The sequence below is a fragment of the Uloborus diversus genome, chromosome 1 (assembly GCF_026930045.1).
Source record: "Uloborus diversus isolate 005 chromosome 1, Udiv.v.3.1, whole genome shotgun sequence".
Classification (NCBI taxonomy): domain Eukaryota; kingdom Metazoa; phylum Arthropoda; class Arachnida; order Araneae; family Uloboridae; genus Uloborus; species Uloborus diversus.
Window position 1 is genome coordinate 201,312,308 of NC_072731.1, and position 14,215 is coordinate 201,326,522.

Here is a 14,215-nt window from a genome sequence, read left to right on the forward strand (position 1 = left end):
TTACAACGTTATTTTTGAAATAAAAAGTACCCTCGATTCATGGTTCATTGAGAAAAAAAAATCTGTTTGGAATTGTCAGGTAGCTCGCTAACAGGTAATGAAGTTGATTAGCGGATTAATACTAAGACGCTAGATTTGTGACTACAAATATTGGGTGCGCACAAATGATGGTCCCGATTTCAAAAAATCATTACTTTGCAAACTACTGCACATATATTACAATAAGTGATGCAACAATTGTGTATGCAGTTTATTTACCTTGGGCGTTAAAAAGCTACTACAGCTACTAAAGCTTTTTGATTGGTGCTTTAGTCTTTAAATTATAGTATCTAGACGGATCCAAGTTAAGCTGGATTGGAGTAGCTGAAGTTACTGTTCTACCAACGATTGGATGGAAAGTCGTACATCCATTCTATTGGCGAAAACTACCTCTACCTATTAGTTTGCAGGGATGTCAGTTTACCGAACTCAAAGTTGAGACGTTTCGGAATGAACGGCTCACGCGCCTTAATTTTCCAGTTTTCTCTGCCAGACCCATTCAGATAGAATCATCTTAACTGGCTGCTCAGCCATTTTCCATGGAAAACGTGGTCGGACAGTTGTTGGAACGCTAACAACGAATTAAAATTAGCGGGAGCATTTGAGGAGCCGGCTAATGTTAGCTGACTCATTTGAGATAAGATGAGGCAGAAACAACAAATATACGTATCAGTATCACAATTGGGGGGGGGAGGGGGTATTCTCATTACAATACTTCGGAAATGGTGGTGTAAAACGCGTCTGCCGCAGGCGGTGAATGTAGCTAGAAGGTGGTGTTCTTCGGGGGGATGGAGGTATACGCCAAACCACCGCAGGCGGCTAGTATCCACTGAAATTGTCAGGAAAGCTTCTCTGTTCACTGCGATTAGTCCTTCCACAGACAGCGGTACAATTACTATCAGCATTAACAATGCACTGTTTATCTATTCTCAGTGAGCTTGTTTGGAGTGTTTTGTCTGATTTTGGCTTTAAAAAAATAATTATTTATATTTATGCTTTGCGCGCAAGTCTTTTGGTTGTTCATTTAAATTTCAGTAGTTTTTTTTTTTTTCAATCATTCACAAGTTTTAACAGCCGAAGCGTACTGTTAAATCCTTTGTTTAAAAATTAGCTTTTCAGTGTTTCGTTTTTAATTTGATTTGAACCTTATAGTAGGGGAGATAGCGACCGAAATTTTACGACAATATATATAAGGCCAGAATTTTTTTAAATATTAGATTAGTTTACTTGAAAGAAGAAAACGCGAGTCTACCAAAAAGTTATCGTTGCAATAATTAATAAAAATTTTTGCAATATGTTGCAAAAACTTGTGAAATTGTCTTATATATATAAGGCTGAAACTCGGTAATATTATTGATTACGTATAAACATAACGAAAAATATATGTCTACCGCGTCCGAAGCGTTGCCGTGCCGTGTCTACCACCCACGCAAGGTGCGAAAAAATCAGTCAATTTTGACTGAAATATATAAGCCTAAAATTTTTTTTAATAACTGTTTACAATGTATAAAATATAAAAACAAAAGTCTACCAGTTGTGTTATGTTGCAAAGGCATGATAGACGTCACGGAATGTCGACCTCGTACCTCTATGTACCGTTTATCGGGCCGCTAGCGCTCGCTCGAAAAAGTTTGCTTGTCGTCGCGAAATTTCAATAAATAAAGCTGATTTATTTTTTAATAAATAGTTTAAATCCTGTTTTTATTAAAATTTTTAGTCTACCGTGACTAAGAGGTTGCTTAGTCTTTAGTAGACATTGCTTAAATTATAAAGTAGTTGGAAAAGTATGATTATTTTATCTTTTCATTCTTTATAAATTGAAATTTTTCAATTATTATTTTTTTTCATGATTACAATTTTCTATCATATTTAAATTGTTATTCATACTTTTGTTACATTATTCATATATATATATATATATATATATATATATATATATATATATATATATATATATATATATATATATATATATATTAACTTCTTCAAAAATATTTTGAATCATCGCCTTTTCAAATACATTTCGTAAATGGGGAAGTAAAGCTGTTTATTCATCTACTGCGAAGAAAGGAGAAGGGAAGGACACGCCTTTAATAACCTTGAGTCTGGGGCCTGGGCCTGAGTAAGCCCCCTATAGTGGAGGAGCCGACGCATCCGCCATTTTGGAGCAAACTTGATCCAGTGCTTCGCGGCGATAGCATTGCTGCTGATGTTTAAATTTCTTTAGCATATGTTAAATTGGGTCAACAGATAATAGCCATCTGCAGAACTGAAAAATCTGTCTTACTGCATTTACTGGAAAATAACAGATTTTTTAAAAAATAACAAGCACTTTTCATAATGCACTCAAAAGTACAAAATAACTTTTCTGGGTCATAAAGGACAATTTAAGGATTCCTGTAGTTTTCAAAAATTTCCAAGAAAATGACACCACAAACGAAGAAATGTGCGGTTCTAGTCATGTAGAGAATGTTTTACCATTATCTAGCTTTCAATCATAAATTTGAGTGTTGAAACACGCATTTTTTTTTCCTTAATGGGAAAGTTTGGTTTAAAATGACTTGAGCGCACTTTTCTTCGTTTGTGAAATCTTTTTCTTCAAAGAATTAAAAACTACAGGAACACTTAAATTGTCCTTTCTGACCCAGAAAAGTTATTTTGTCCTTTTGAGTGCATTATGAAAAGTGCTTGTTATTTTTTTTTTAATCCGTTATTTTAAACTTTTTCGTTTTCAAACAAAATTTTACTTTAGAATTTGATTTTTTAGCGTTACGTTGTACCTTAAGGTTAAACAAATCATTTAATAAAATTCTGAAGTCTGTAAGTGGTCTAGTTGCTGAGTATACGCAAAAGAATGGTTCACAACATATAAGTATCTTGGGATAAAGACCCTAATACGTCTTTTTACTTAGCCCCGTTATCGATTATTGGCATAGATGCATAGATGAGGATAAAAACCCTAAGAAAGCAACGTCAGTGAATAAATTTCATTCTTGCTCCAGAGAGGACTTGATTCAAAATTTTCATTATGATTACTTAACATTACATTTGCAAGGCAACAAAATTTGTAACAATGGATTTTATATTTAAACATTTAATGGGGAAATTACATCAAATTTGCTATTTTCCATCCTAACCGAAATAATGATGTTACTTCAGAATTTTAAATTTTCAACCTTAAGTTGTACCTTAAGATTAAGCAAATCATTTAGTAAAATCCAGAAGTCTCTTAGTGATCTAGTTGCTGAAATATAAGTAAAAGTACGCCTCAGATTACTCCATGACAATCAGGCCAAGTGTAATAAAAGTGCTTAAAAAACATCAATTCTGAACAACCAAAATTTCTCATCTATGATGGATTCTTTTCATTATATCTAATAAAAGAAATTCCATCATCTAATGATATTGAGAAAATTATTTAGTATGTTCAGCAGTATTCGTAGTAATTGTTTTCGACACGTACCCCGTTTCCTTCCATAAAAGATAACGAACATATCGTCGCCTCAGAGCAACAGTAAGATATCTAATCCCAGAAATAACACTAAGATATCTTACTGTTGTTCTGCGGCGACGATATATTAAGCGGAACTCACAGAGGTCTAAAAATTCAGATAGGAGACTGCAACACGTCCCTCTGACTTTTTGAATCAATTAAAAAATATTACTTTTAAAGAAGATTTGCTAGAATATTTACTAACAAACTGGGAACGAGATAACAAAGCGATTTATTTTGAAGATAAATTTGTGTATATTAACTACAAACAGTGTTATAGATTTGAAACCATCAACAGAAAAGTTGTAAAAATAGTCGATCATACTCAATCGTGCCCCAAACCGCGAAAAATCCGACACAAAAATGATTTACCATCTTTGTAATTTTTGAAGAGCTGCAGCCTCCATATGACGTCCACCTACGATGTTCAGATACTGATGTATTAGTTATAATATTGGCTAACATGAAGTTTTTGAATTCTTAAATAAAGGTCTGGATGGAAGTTGGCGTTGGAAAATCATTAAGAGGTATCAATGTCTCTGAACTTTACAAGAATTTAGGAGAAACCGTTTGTTCCGCCTTGGTTGCTTTACACGCAACGACTGGTTGAGATCAAAATCCGGCTTTTTTCCGAAAAGGAAAAGTTCGACCTTACGTTCTATTTACAAAGTCGGAAGAATACACAGGAGCGTTAACAAATTTGAGTAAGCCATCGCACAATGTAAAATGCATGTCGCAAATTCGAATACAACTCGAAATTTCGGAAGAGTTGTGCGCCGAATGTACAGACAAAATAAAATGGAAAGAATTAATGATGCAAGAACCATGACGTTTTTAGAAGAGTATAAAAATTTTGAAAAAAGATAAAGTAATTCTCGAAAACGTGAAGAGTTTTGATCCGTCATCCTTAACCCTATGTTAGTCTGAACTTCGTGAGCATTTCCTCAGAACAGCTTGCATTTCGCATTTTTGGACAAATTTTCATTTAAAAATCTGACAAGCTTATCACCTCTTGATTGTGGGTGGAAAATTGAGGACAACTGAAAAGTTTTTAAATGGTTTACTGAAAACAATTACCGCAAGGAATAAAAGATGTTACATTCGAAGCATAGCCTTCTGCCTCCCCTCGTCGAATTTTCGAAATATCGCTTCGAGGTGCACTCTCCCATGCTACGAACTAACTTTGTGCCAAATTTCATGAAAATCGGCGGAACGGTCTAGGCACTATGCGCGCAGACATCCTCCGGACATCCAGACAGAGAGACTTTCAGCTTTATTATTAGTAAAGATTAATTAATATGTAAAGAATTGTTTATTTGATTATTTTTAATTATTTATTATGTAAGATCGATGCAAAAAATTTTATTTCATAAGTACTTGATCATAAAAAATAAATAAATAAAAGAGGCATAATTTAAAAGGTCAAGACATTATTAATGAAAAATGAACTTCATTATAATTTTGTACATCATTTTAATTTTAATAAAATATTTTTTAATTTCGTTTCAATGTTAAAATTATTTTTTTTTAATATGCTTAAATCATTCATACTTTTCCAACTACTTTATAATTTAAGCAACGTCTACCAAAGACTAAGCAACCTCTTAGTCACGGTAGACTAAAAATTTTAATAAAAACAGGATTTAAACTATTTATTAAAAAATAAATCAGCTTTATTTATTGAAATTTCGCGACGACAAGCAAACTTTTTCGAGCGAGCGCTAGCGGCCCGATAAACGGTACATAGAGGTACGAGGTCGACATTCCGTGACGTCTATCATGCCTTTGCAACATAACACAACTGGTAGACTTTTGTTTTTATATTTTATACATTGTAAACAGTTACTAAAAAAAATTTTAGGCTTATATATTTAAGTCAAAATTGACTGATTTTTTCGCACCTTGCGTGGGTGGTAGACACGGCACGGCAACGCTTCGGACGCGGTAGACATATATTTTTCGTTATGTTTATACGAAATCAATAATATTACCGAGTTTCAGCCTTATATATATAAGACAATTTCACAAGTTTTTGAAACATATTGCAAAATTTTTTATTAATTATTGCAACGATAACTTTTTGGTAGACTCGCATTTTCTTCTTTTAAGTAAACTAATCTAATATTTAAAAAAATTCTGGCCTTATATAAATAATGTATTAAAAACTGTCGTTATCTCCCCTACTATTAAGCCTTTTGCTTAACTTAGTTAAAGAAATGTACCAGACGCCTTCTCAGATGAGCTGAAAATTTTTGTCTTATGACTCAAATCCGAAGACTTAGAGAGGTAAGTTTCCTTATAAAGAATGCCCCCTTTAGATTAATCATTTTAATTTCATTCATGATTTGTGAACAAACATGGCGGAAATCTCAGCTGTTTGTAGTTTCAGAAAACGATCGTGTCTCCTGGGATAGGGCATACGTTAATATTCTGTCTTGGAAAGACTGTTCTGCTAATTTTAACGTGCTGTAAATGTAGCATGAAGACTATAATTGCAGCGAAAATATTGTGGGTAAGGGAACAAGTCTTGTGTTAGCGTAAAGAGGTAAGAATTTTTTTTTTCTAATGAAGTGTTTTTATACCGGGGATTAAAAAACGTATAACACTTAAGGGAAGTTTTACGATTCCGATTAAGAGAAAGCATAATTTTTTGTCAATCTTTTTTACGATCCATTTTCATGGCATAGGAACGCTTTATGACACAGTAGTTTTTTCAAATTGCAATCTCATGCCATCAAGCACAGCTATTTTATAGGGCTGTAATTGATATAAATTACCAACTGTTTTATTGGTATTTGCAGAAAACACCCATAACATTCTATCAGAAGCGGACACAGACTACCATTTTAGGAAGGGTCATGCTAAAGATTGGTTCAAAAATAAATAAATAAATAAATAAACAAAAATAAATAAATAAACCTACGATTTTGGGTACGAAAAATTTCTGGAACTGCTTGGGTGTCGATAAAAAGCACCAAATCGGTCACAAATAAGGAATCTTTTAGAACATAAACGTTGCTGATTAATTTTATAAGCAATGAAAAGAAGTAGTGTTATTTTAAATATTTATTAAATAAGTAAAGTTTTTTTTTAAATTGTATTCATGGACTTTTAGACGATTTTTGATATTATTTTAGGGTCCTTGTATTTGACGCAGGGGGAGGGGAAATAGGCGCCAATGTTGTATGAATACACAATTATGGATCTTGTATATATAACACTGAAATATGTCAAGAAGTTTTTTAAAAAAGTTTAAAAAATATATGAAAAACCAAATTAGCCATTGTAAACCAACAGCAGTTAGAGAAAAAAAAAAGATCTGTATCATGTTTGAATGTTGTAAGCATATTCAGAGAAGTTTTTCTATATGTTCTGTTCTTCCGAATTTCTCCTTTTATATTAACTATATTTCGATAGCATATTGTTGCTTAGTGATTCAACAATAATTTGAACCACCTTCATAAAAGTACAAAATCCTTTCGAATAGAATGAAATTTCTTACCTTATCCATTTTCTAATCATCATTTCTAATGATCACTCAAAAGCTTGAACAAATACTATTAACCCTTTGAAGCACGGTGGCTTTTTTGGTGAAACCAATTTATTTATTAATTTTATTATTATAATTATTTTTTCTTTTTTTGTCAACTGACACAGTGGCTTCAGTTGGCTGGAAAACAAATAAAGGAAAAAAAAATAGTTTCTCCAAACGAAGCCAGCGTGCCTGGAAAGGTAAAAGTTGCTCGAAAAATAGGGTAAAATCTGTTCCTTGCTGGAAAGTAGTTATATTGAGAGTATTGCAGGACCTTAAAAATGAAAAAAAGATTAAAAAATGAGAGAGAAATGCGGAGACTTATCTTCTATAAAATGCAGAAATTTACATACTTCTTAAGGAAAATTTTTATTTACTTATCTTTCAAACAAGAAATGTGCTATCTTTCATTCATAAAAAATGTTGCACTTTCTTTGAAGAACTCATATTTGAACATAAACTAATCATTTTGGCTTAGTAAAACACGTACATAAAATATTATCTGTGTATGTTTCATAAATAAAACATAATATATACGTACATACACATATACAGTAGAAATTGGCTGCATACGTACGCCAAGTTTTTAATTAATTCAACCTTCAATTAATTTATTACATTTAACAACTAATTTTGTAAAGGCATGGTTGAAACTTTTAATGAAAACTGAAGAATTACTTTTATTAACTATTTTTCTTTCTACAAATTGATTGATACTGGTACTTGAAACAATTTATGTGCGCAATTTACCTTTTAAAACCTGCAGGGTATAAGGAAACATAACTTTAAATGTGTTCTTTCGTGCCAAATTGAAATCATTAAATTTTATCAACTCGAAAGTTCTTATATGTTTTTTTTTTTTACTTTTTTCCTCATTTCCAAAAAAGACTAGTTCTAAAACCCATATTCGTCAAGGCACTAAAATACATTTATTTTGTGAGAATTTTTTTTTTCGTTACTTTTACATTCAATGAAAGAAAAAAAAATCTCAGCTTGTCTCGATCTTTCTAATAATTACTAAATCGTTTTGTAAAGACATGGTGAATACTTTTAAGAAAATCTGAAAAATTTCCCTTTTTAATCTTCTCTTTTTGCAGATTAATTGGTACAGATATTTGAAACAACTTAATTTAAGTAATGTATGTTGTGTAGTTAACTTCTTGAAATTTAAAATACCTGTGTTGTGTAAGAAAATATAATTCGAAATTTGTTCTCTCGAACTGAATTTAAATAGTTCAAGATTGTGCCCGAAAGTGTTCAGCTTTTTTTAAAATTTATATTTACCTTATAAATTTACAAAATAGAAATTCCGAAAACTATTGTTGCAACACTCAAATGCATTCATTCTGCTCAAATTTCTTCCTTTTTAACCCAGCGTATAAAAAAAATGCTCAAGTTATACGGGATGGAGGGAGAAAAATGGGAAGGATAGGTAGAAGAGGGCGAAGAGCCTAAGTTAATCCAGCCGTACAACTGAGACGGAGTGACGGAGATGCGCTGGAAGTGGTAAAAGGAAGCTGAAGAGGTCACTGCTTTCCTCACAACCCCGTTTCCATAGCAACGTCTAATGCGCATTACTGCTATCTGAACTCACCTGGCGGTTATTGGCCTATATTATCTCCATTTAACTTTAAACAGACATCCAGCAATCGCAGCGTCGGTGGTATAACGGTTAGCATAGCTGCCTTCCAAGCAGTTGACCCGGGTTCGACTCCCGGCCGACGCAGTACTTTTTCTCTCTTTTAGAAAAATTTCAAGAAGCGTAAATTCACCCCATGATACTTATTGCAAAAAAAGAAAAAATTAGTTTTCTCTTTGCCCCTCGCATGATAATTTCTCGTTTGAGAAATCTTATTCAAAAGCAATTGAAAATTTATCTTGAAATTTATTAGATGGTTCTTCATTACTAATGCAAAGCAAATGATGTTGTTAAACATTACTTACGACTGCGAGCTCTTCTTGGTTTTTGGTGAATCAATGGGACATTTGGTGAATCAATGGGACCTTTCAGTTAATGATTTTTTTCTTAATAGTACTGAAAAATATGCAGGTAAACCAGGGGTGCTGACCAGGGGGGGGGGTAGGTCCTAACGCAGAGTGCGCCATTAATTTTTAGAGAGGTAAATTTGAAAGGGTTGTGAATCAAATACTTTGATCAAATTTTTGGATGGTCTCGTACTTGGGGATAGGGTTTCATGTACATTTTCTTTTGAATTGAGTAGTTAATCAATTCCTTTTTTCTTAATTTAAGTGACTCGAAGGTGAAATAAAATATTTTACAGATAAGCTTTACACATCACTATCTATAAACTAGAAAATCGCCAGTTATGGTATGACGGGTAAAAATTGCTTCTACCTTTGAACGAAGCAATTGTCTAGTTCAGCGTTTCTTAAATTATGTTCCAGGGAACCCCATGGTTCCACGGAGCTTTCTCGGGGGTTCCATGAGATTTGTACATTTTCCTTTCACACCTTTTAAATTTGTCACTTAAAAAATCGGCAAAAATAACCTTTGTCAAAAATATATTTACTGTCACTTTCGCATCTAATCCAAGCATTATTACCCATCTGGAATAACCACTATGGGAACAATTTTATTTCTCGGCCTAAAATAATGCAAATTTTTGACTATCAAAAATAACATGACATGGTGCCTCTAAGGTTTTAACTTTGGAACTTTTTCGAGAACAATCCCAAAACGCCCATTTTTCAGCTAATGTCTCCAAAGGTAATATAAAATTGGGATTTAAAGTTTTCAATTTTGGAAAAGTTCCGGAAGAAGCTATCGAGTCCCAAATATCGCCAAAAATAGTTTTAAAAGTAGATTCCTTGGGGGGTGGGGGCAGGGAGGGATTTGGGTTGCATAAATTTCGGGAAAGCACCCCAAATCCCTCTCCTAAAATATTACCAAATATTGCCATAAATTACGATTTTCGACATCTATTTCAAATGTTTTGCTCCTGATACTAGCCACTCTCCCAGTATCTATGGCAAGGCCATGGTGGCCTGATCGGTAAAGGCATCGGACTTGTGAGCGGAGCTTCCCGGATTCGATCCTCGCTGGTCGAAGATCCACCGTCTTCATTAATGGTGACTGGGGCACGTTAATATACTCGTGGTCACAAAGTCCTCCAAGTGATTCGATACCTCTTGGGATGCTGGACCAGGGATTGCTCGGTTACAGCTCTGGTTCCAAAAAATCGTAGCTGTCTTAAGGGTTCCATCCAACTGGTTAAGCCACAAATAGTGGCAGGTACGGGGGACTCTGGAGTGAAAAAAGAAAAGGATCTGTGGCAGCAGTTGAAAGGACAATCTAGTTCTGTCTGAGGGAACACACAGTGACATCAAAAACTCTGATTTGTAAAAACACATAAAAAATTGTTAAAAAATAAGCGATATTTTAATTTTTTTAATTTTAAGGTTTAAATAATTTTCTACGTAAATTTTGGTGAATTATTAACACTTTTGTTGGTAAAGCACATCAGAATTTCTTTTCCTAATTAAGAAGATATTTTAATCATATAACTGATGCATAAATTCTGAGGTTGTTATCCCTTTTAAACAATTCCGAGTATTTCTCAAAATCACAAATAGGGGTGTACTGGTATTTTACAATGAGATATAATAATTAACAATCAACAATAATTAAAATGATCTATAATTATGTATATTTAATTAGCGATTTAATGACAAATAGTTAGTGAGATAGTCTCTTTGAGGTACCTGGGAATTCTCCAAAACAGAATACTGGCTACGCCACTGCAAACTATTGAAACAGCAGGGGTTCCACGAAAAAAGTGAGCATAAAAAAGGGTTTCACTGATCAAAGAAATTAAGAAACGCTGGTCTGGTTGATTAACCCTAAACTCTAGTAGATAGCGTTCATTACTGACCACTTTTCGTTTCCTCATTCTCATTAAATCTCGTCTTACCAGTAAAAGAGTTGAAGTTACCGGATCCAGTTCAGCCTTGTCAAAATAAAGCATTTCCCTGCATGTCAAACTTTGCCAAAAAATATTTTCAAATTATCATGCCGTGGCAAGAGTTTCATTGTTGGTGGTCAGCGTTACTTGATAATTCGCTGTTATATATATGACTTGTGGTATCCGCACGGATTTTCCCGTAGTTGAAAATAAAAAGGTCACTCGGTTTTCCTGCATATTTACAAATAATGGATGACGGATTTCTCGCCACTTGGCTATGTTCATTCGCTCTCCCATTCCACGTCATGGTAATTTCGTAATTTACTCGTACATCTTATGATAATTTTGCTCCGGAAAATGTTCTTAAAATTGAAACAGAAAAAGAACAAAATCGAATTTTCGAAAAATCGCTTTTAGGTGCACACCCCCATGCTACAAACTAACTTTGCCAAATTTCATGAAAATCGGCCGAACGGTCTAGGCGCTATGCGCGTCACAGAGATCCAGACATCCTACAGACATCCAGACAGAGTGACTTTGAGCTTTTTTATTAATACCTAGTGGTACCCGCACGGCTTTGCCCGTAATAGAAAATTAAAAGGTCTTTTGGTTCGCCTGTATATTTACAAATAATGTATGGTGAATTTTCTCGCCAATTGGCTTGTACCCATGCTACGGTTCCACGTTATGATAATTTCGTAATTTACTCGTCCATCTTATGATATTTTTGTTCTTAAAATTGGATTAGAAAAAGAACCACATCGAATTTTCGAAAAATCGCTTCGAGGTGCACATCCACATGCTACAAACTAACTTTGTGCCAAATTTCATGAAAATCGGCCGAACGGTCTAGGCACTATGCGCGTCACAGAGATCCTGACAGACAGAGATCCGGACAGGCAGTGGGACATTCAGCTTTATTAGTAGTAAAGATAAAGAAGATAAAGATAAAGGTGATGCGGCAAAGAATAAACGAATATTATTCTGCGAAGGACATATTTTTTTTTTTTTTTTTTTTTTGTTTCACTTATCACATTTTATTTATTTTTTAATCAATTAGCTTGAAACGCATTAGAATAATATTTAGTAGTGAAAATATTTATTTATTAATTCTTTATTCCCTCTCTTCAATTCATCAAATCTAAAACCCAGCGAATAAATTTATACTTCCAGAAACAACCACAAATAACCCATTTACGGGCTTATTTTATTGCACTTTTTATGTGGCACGGCAAACTTCAAATTTTAAGACAAGCACTGGCGTTCAGAACAGACAAGCAAGTTGTTATAAAACTATAGTTGCCCGCGGCGTAAACCCGCACGGAAGAACTTCTCACTGGAAGTTTTTTTTTTTTTTTTTTAAATACACGATAGGTAACATAAAAACTCACGCAGGGGTAAAGCACAAGTGAAAGAAACCCGTTCTTCCTGATAGTTCCTTTATAAATTTGAAAATGGCCAAGGCGATGAAAGGGCAATTTATAAAATCACTATAAAAATGCTGTTTCAGGGCCTAAGAAGGGTTTGGAAGTAATGGTGCATTAAAAGGTAGGCCCCTCGTAAAAGGCAGTTAGAAACATTATGACTCGGCGAAAATGGGTCCCGTGTGACAAAAATGTGTGAAGCCAGCTGTCTTTTTCCTTTTATCGAAGATTTCCGGGTGTGTTTTGTTTTTACTTCCGTTTGGTTTATTTACGAAAAAGCCTCTAAAAGACAAAAAGGTTCTTCTGTGTTGATAAGATAGGAAGTCTAATCTGTTTTTATGACGAAAGTTTTAGTTTTTCCTTTTGAATTTCTATATTTAGGTTTCAAAAAATAAATAAATGCAATTATTTTAACGGGTAAAACTTGATCCCAAAATTTTTTAATTGGATCACCATGCGTTACGTATCCAAAATAAATAAATATAAATAAATGAATAAAAAAAGGTAAAAAAATTAATTTGAATTTTTGGCATCTTGAATTCAAATTATGTTTTTCGCAATCACGAGCGTGTGTGTTTGTGTACGCGCATGTGTGTGGGTGCGTAAATGTATGTATGCATGTGTGTGAGTGAGTGTTGTGTACGTGCGTGTGCGTGTAGGTGTTCGTGTGTGTGTGTAGGTGTTCGTGTGTGTGTGTAGGCGTTCGTGTGTGTGTGTGTGTGTGTGTAGGCGTTCGTGTGTGTGTGTGTGTGTGTGTAGGCGTTCGTGTGTGGGTGCGTAAGTGTATGTATGCATGTGTGTGAGTGAGTGTTGTGTACGTGCGTGTGCGTGTAGGCGTTCGTGTGTGTGTGTAGGCGTTCGTGTGTGTGTGTGTGTGTGTGTAGGCGTTCGTGTGTGTGTGTGTGTGTGTGTGTGTGTAGGCGTTCGTGTGTGTGTGTGTAGGCGTTCGTGTGTGTAGGACATGGACGCCACCGCCCAGCAAAAGTGGATTCCGGGGGACAGTGCTCAGGACCAGCCACGCCGCCGCCGGTGGACAGTGGCTCTGCAGGCCTCAGGTCCAAGCTGAAAAAGGAACCGGAACATCAAGGACGGTCAAGTGAGAACAATAAGCAATCGTGATTGCTCAATAATAAATAAATAAAAACAAACAAACAGTTTAAAACTACGCTCAGAGTTACATTCCAGGGTTGCCAACTACTCCACAAAATGGCGAAGCTCCGCGGCTCCGCAAAGAAGTTCCTTTGCTCCACATTTCGCTGCCGAAAGTTATTAAGTTTAAATTTTTCTATTTCATCATAAAAAACATGTAAATATGGTAAATTAAAGATGCTTATACTCAAATATTGAAATTATGTTTAAAGCTGTTTTATTTATTTAAAAATAACTATTTTTCTACTCGTGCTTAAAATGATTTATTAAAGCTATAAAACAATTCTAGTAAGTGGTCTCAGTTGTTTTTATTGATTTTTATACAAAATACCAAACTGCTCCTCAAAATTTTAAATTGCTCCTCAAAATCACCACAGATGCTCCTCAAATTGTTTCTCCAAGGTTGGCAACCCTGTATTACTTTTGACAACATAAAGCTCATCAGTCACAGTTATATAATACTGATCGCTTTCTGCAAGTATTTAGGTAAAATTTCAAAAATAAATATATAAGTAAATAAATAATACCTTTGTTAAAATATATGATAAAATTTTAAAACTATCAAAATAACCTTCAAGTAAACAATAATTGCATTTTACGTTTCATACTGAGAAAGAGATTTAGTATTTCTATATAAGCACATTTGAAGAGTGCA

General features: G+C 34.1%; 1 non-coding gene across 1 annotated transcript; it reads left to right on the top strand.

Moving 5' to 3' along the window:
• The first annotated feature begins 8,718 nt into the window (after nt 1-8,718).
• Nucleotides 8,719-8,790, top strand: Trnag-ucc (transfer RNA glycine (anticodon UCC)). The gene has a single exon. It is a non-coding gene; the product is annotated as a tRNA-Gly (tRNA).
• The last annotated feature ends 5,425 nt before the right edge of the window (nt 8,791-14,215 follow it).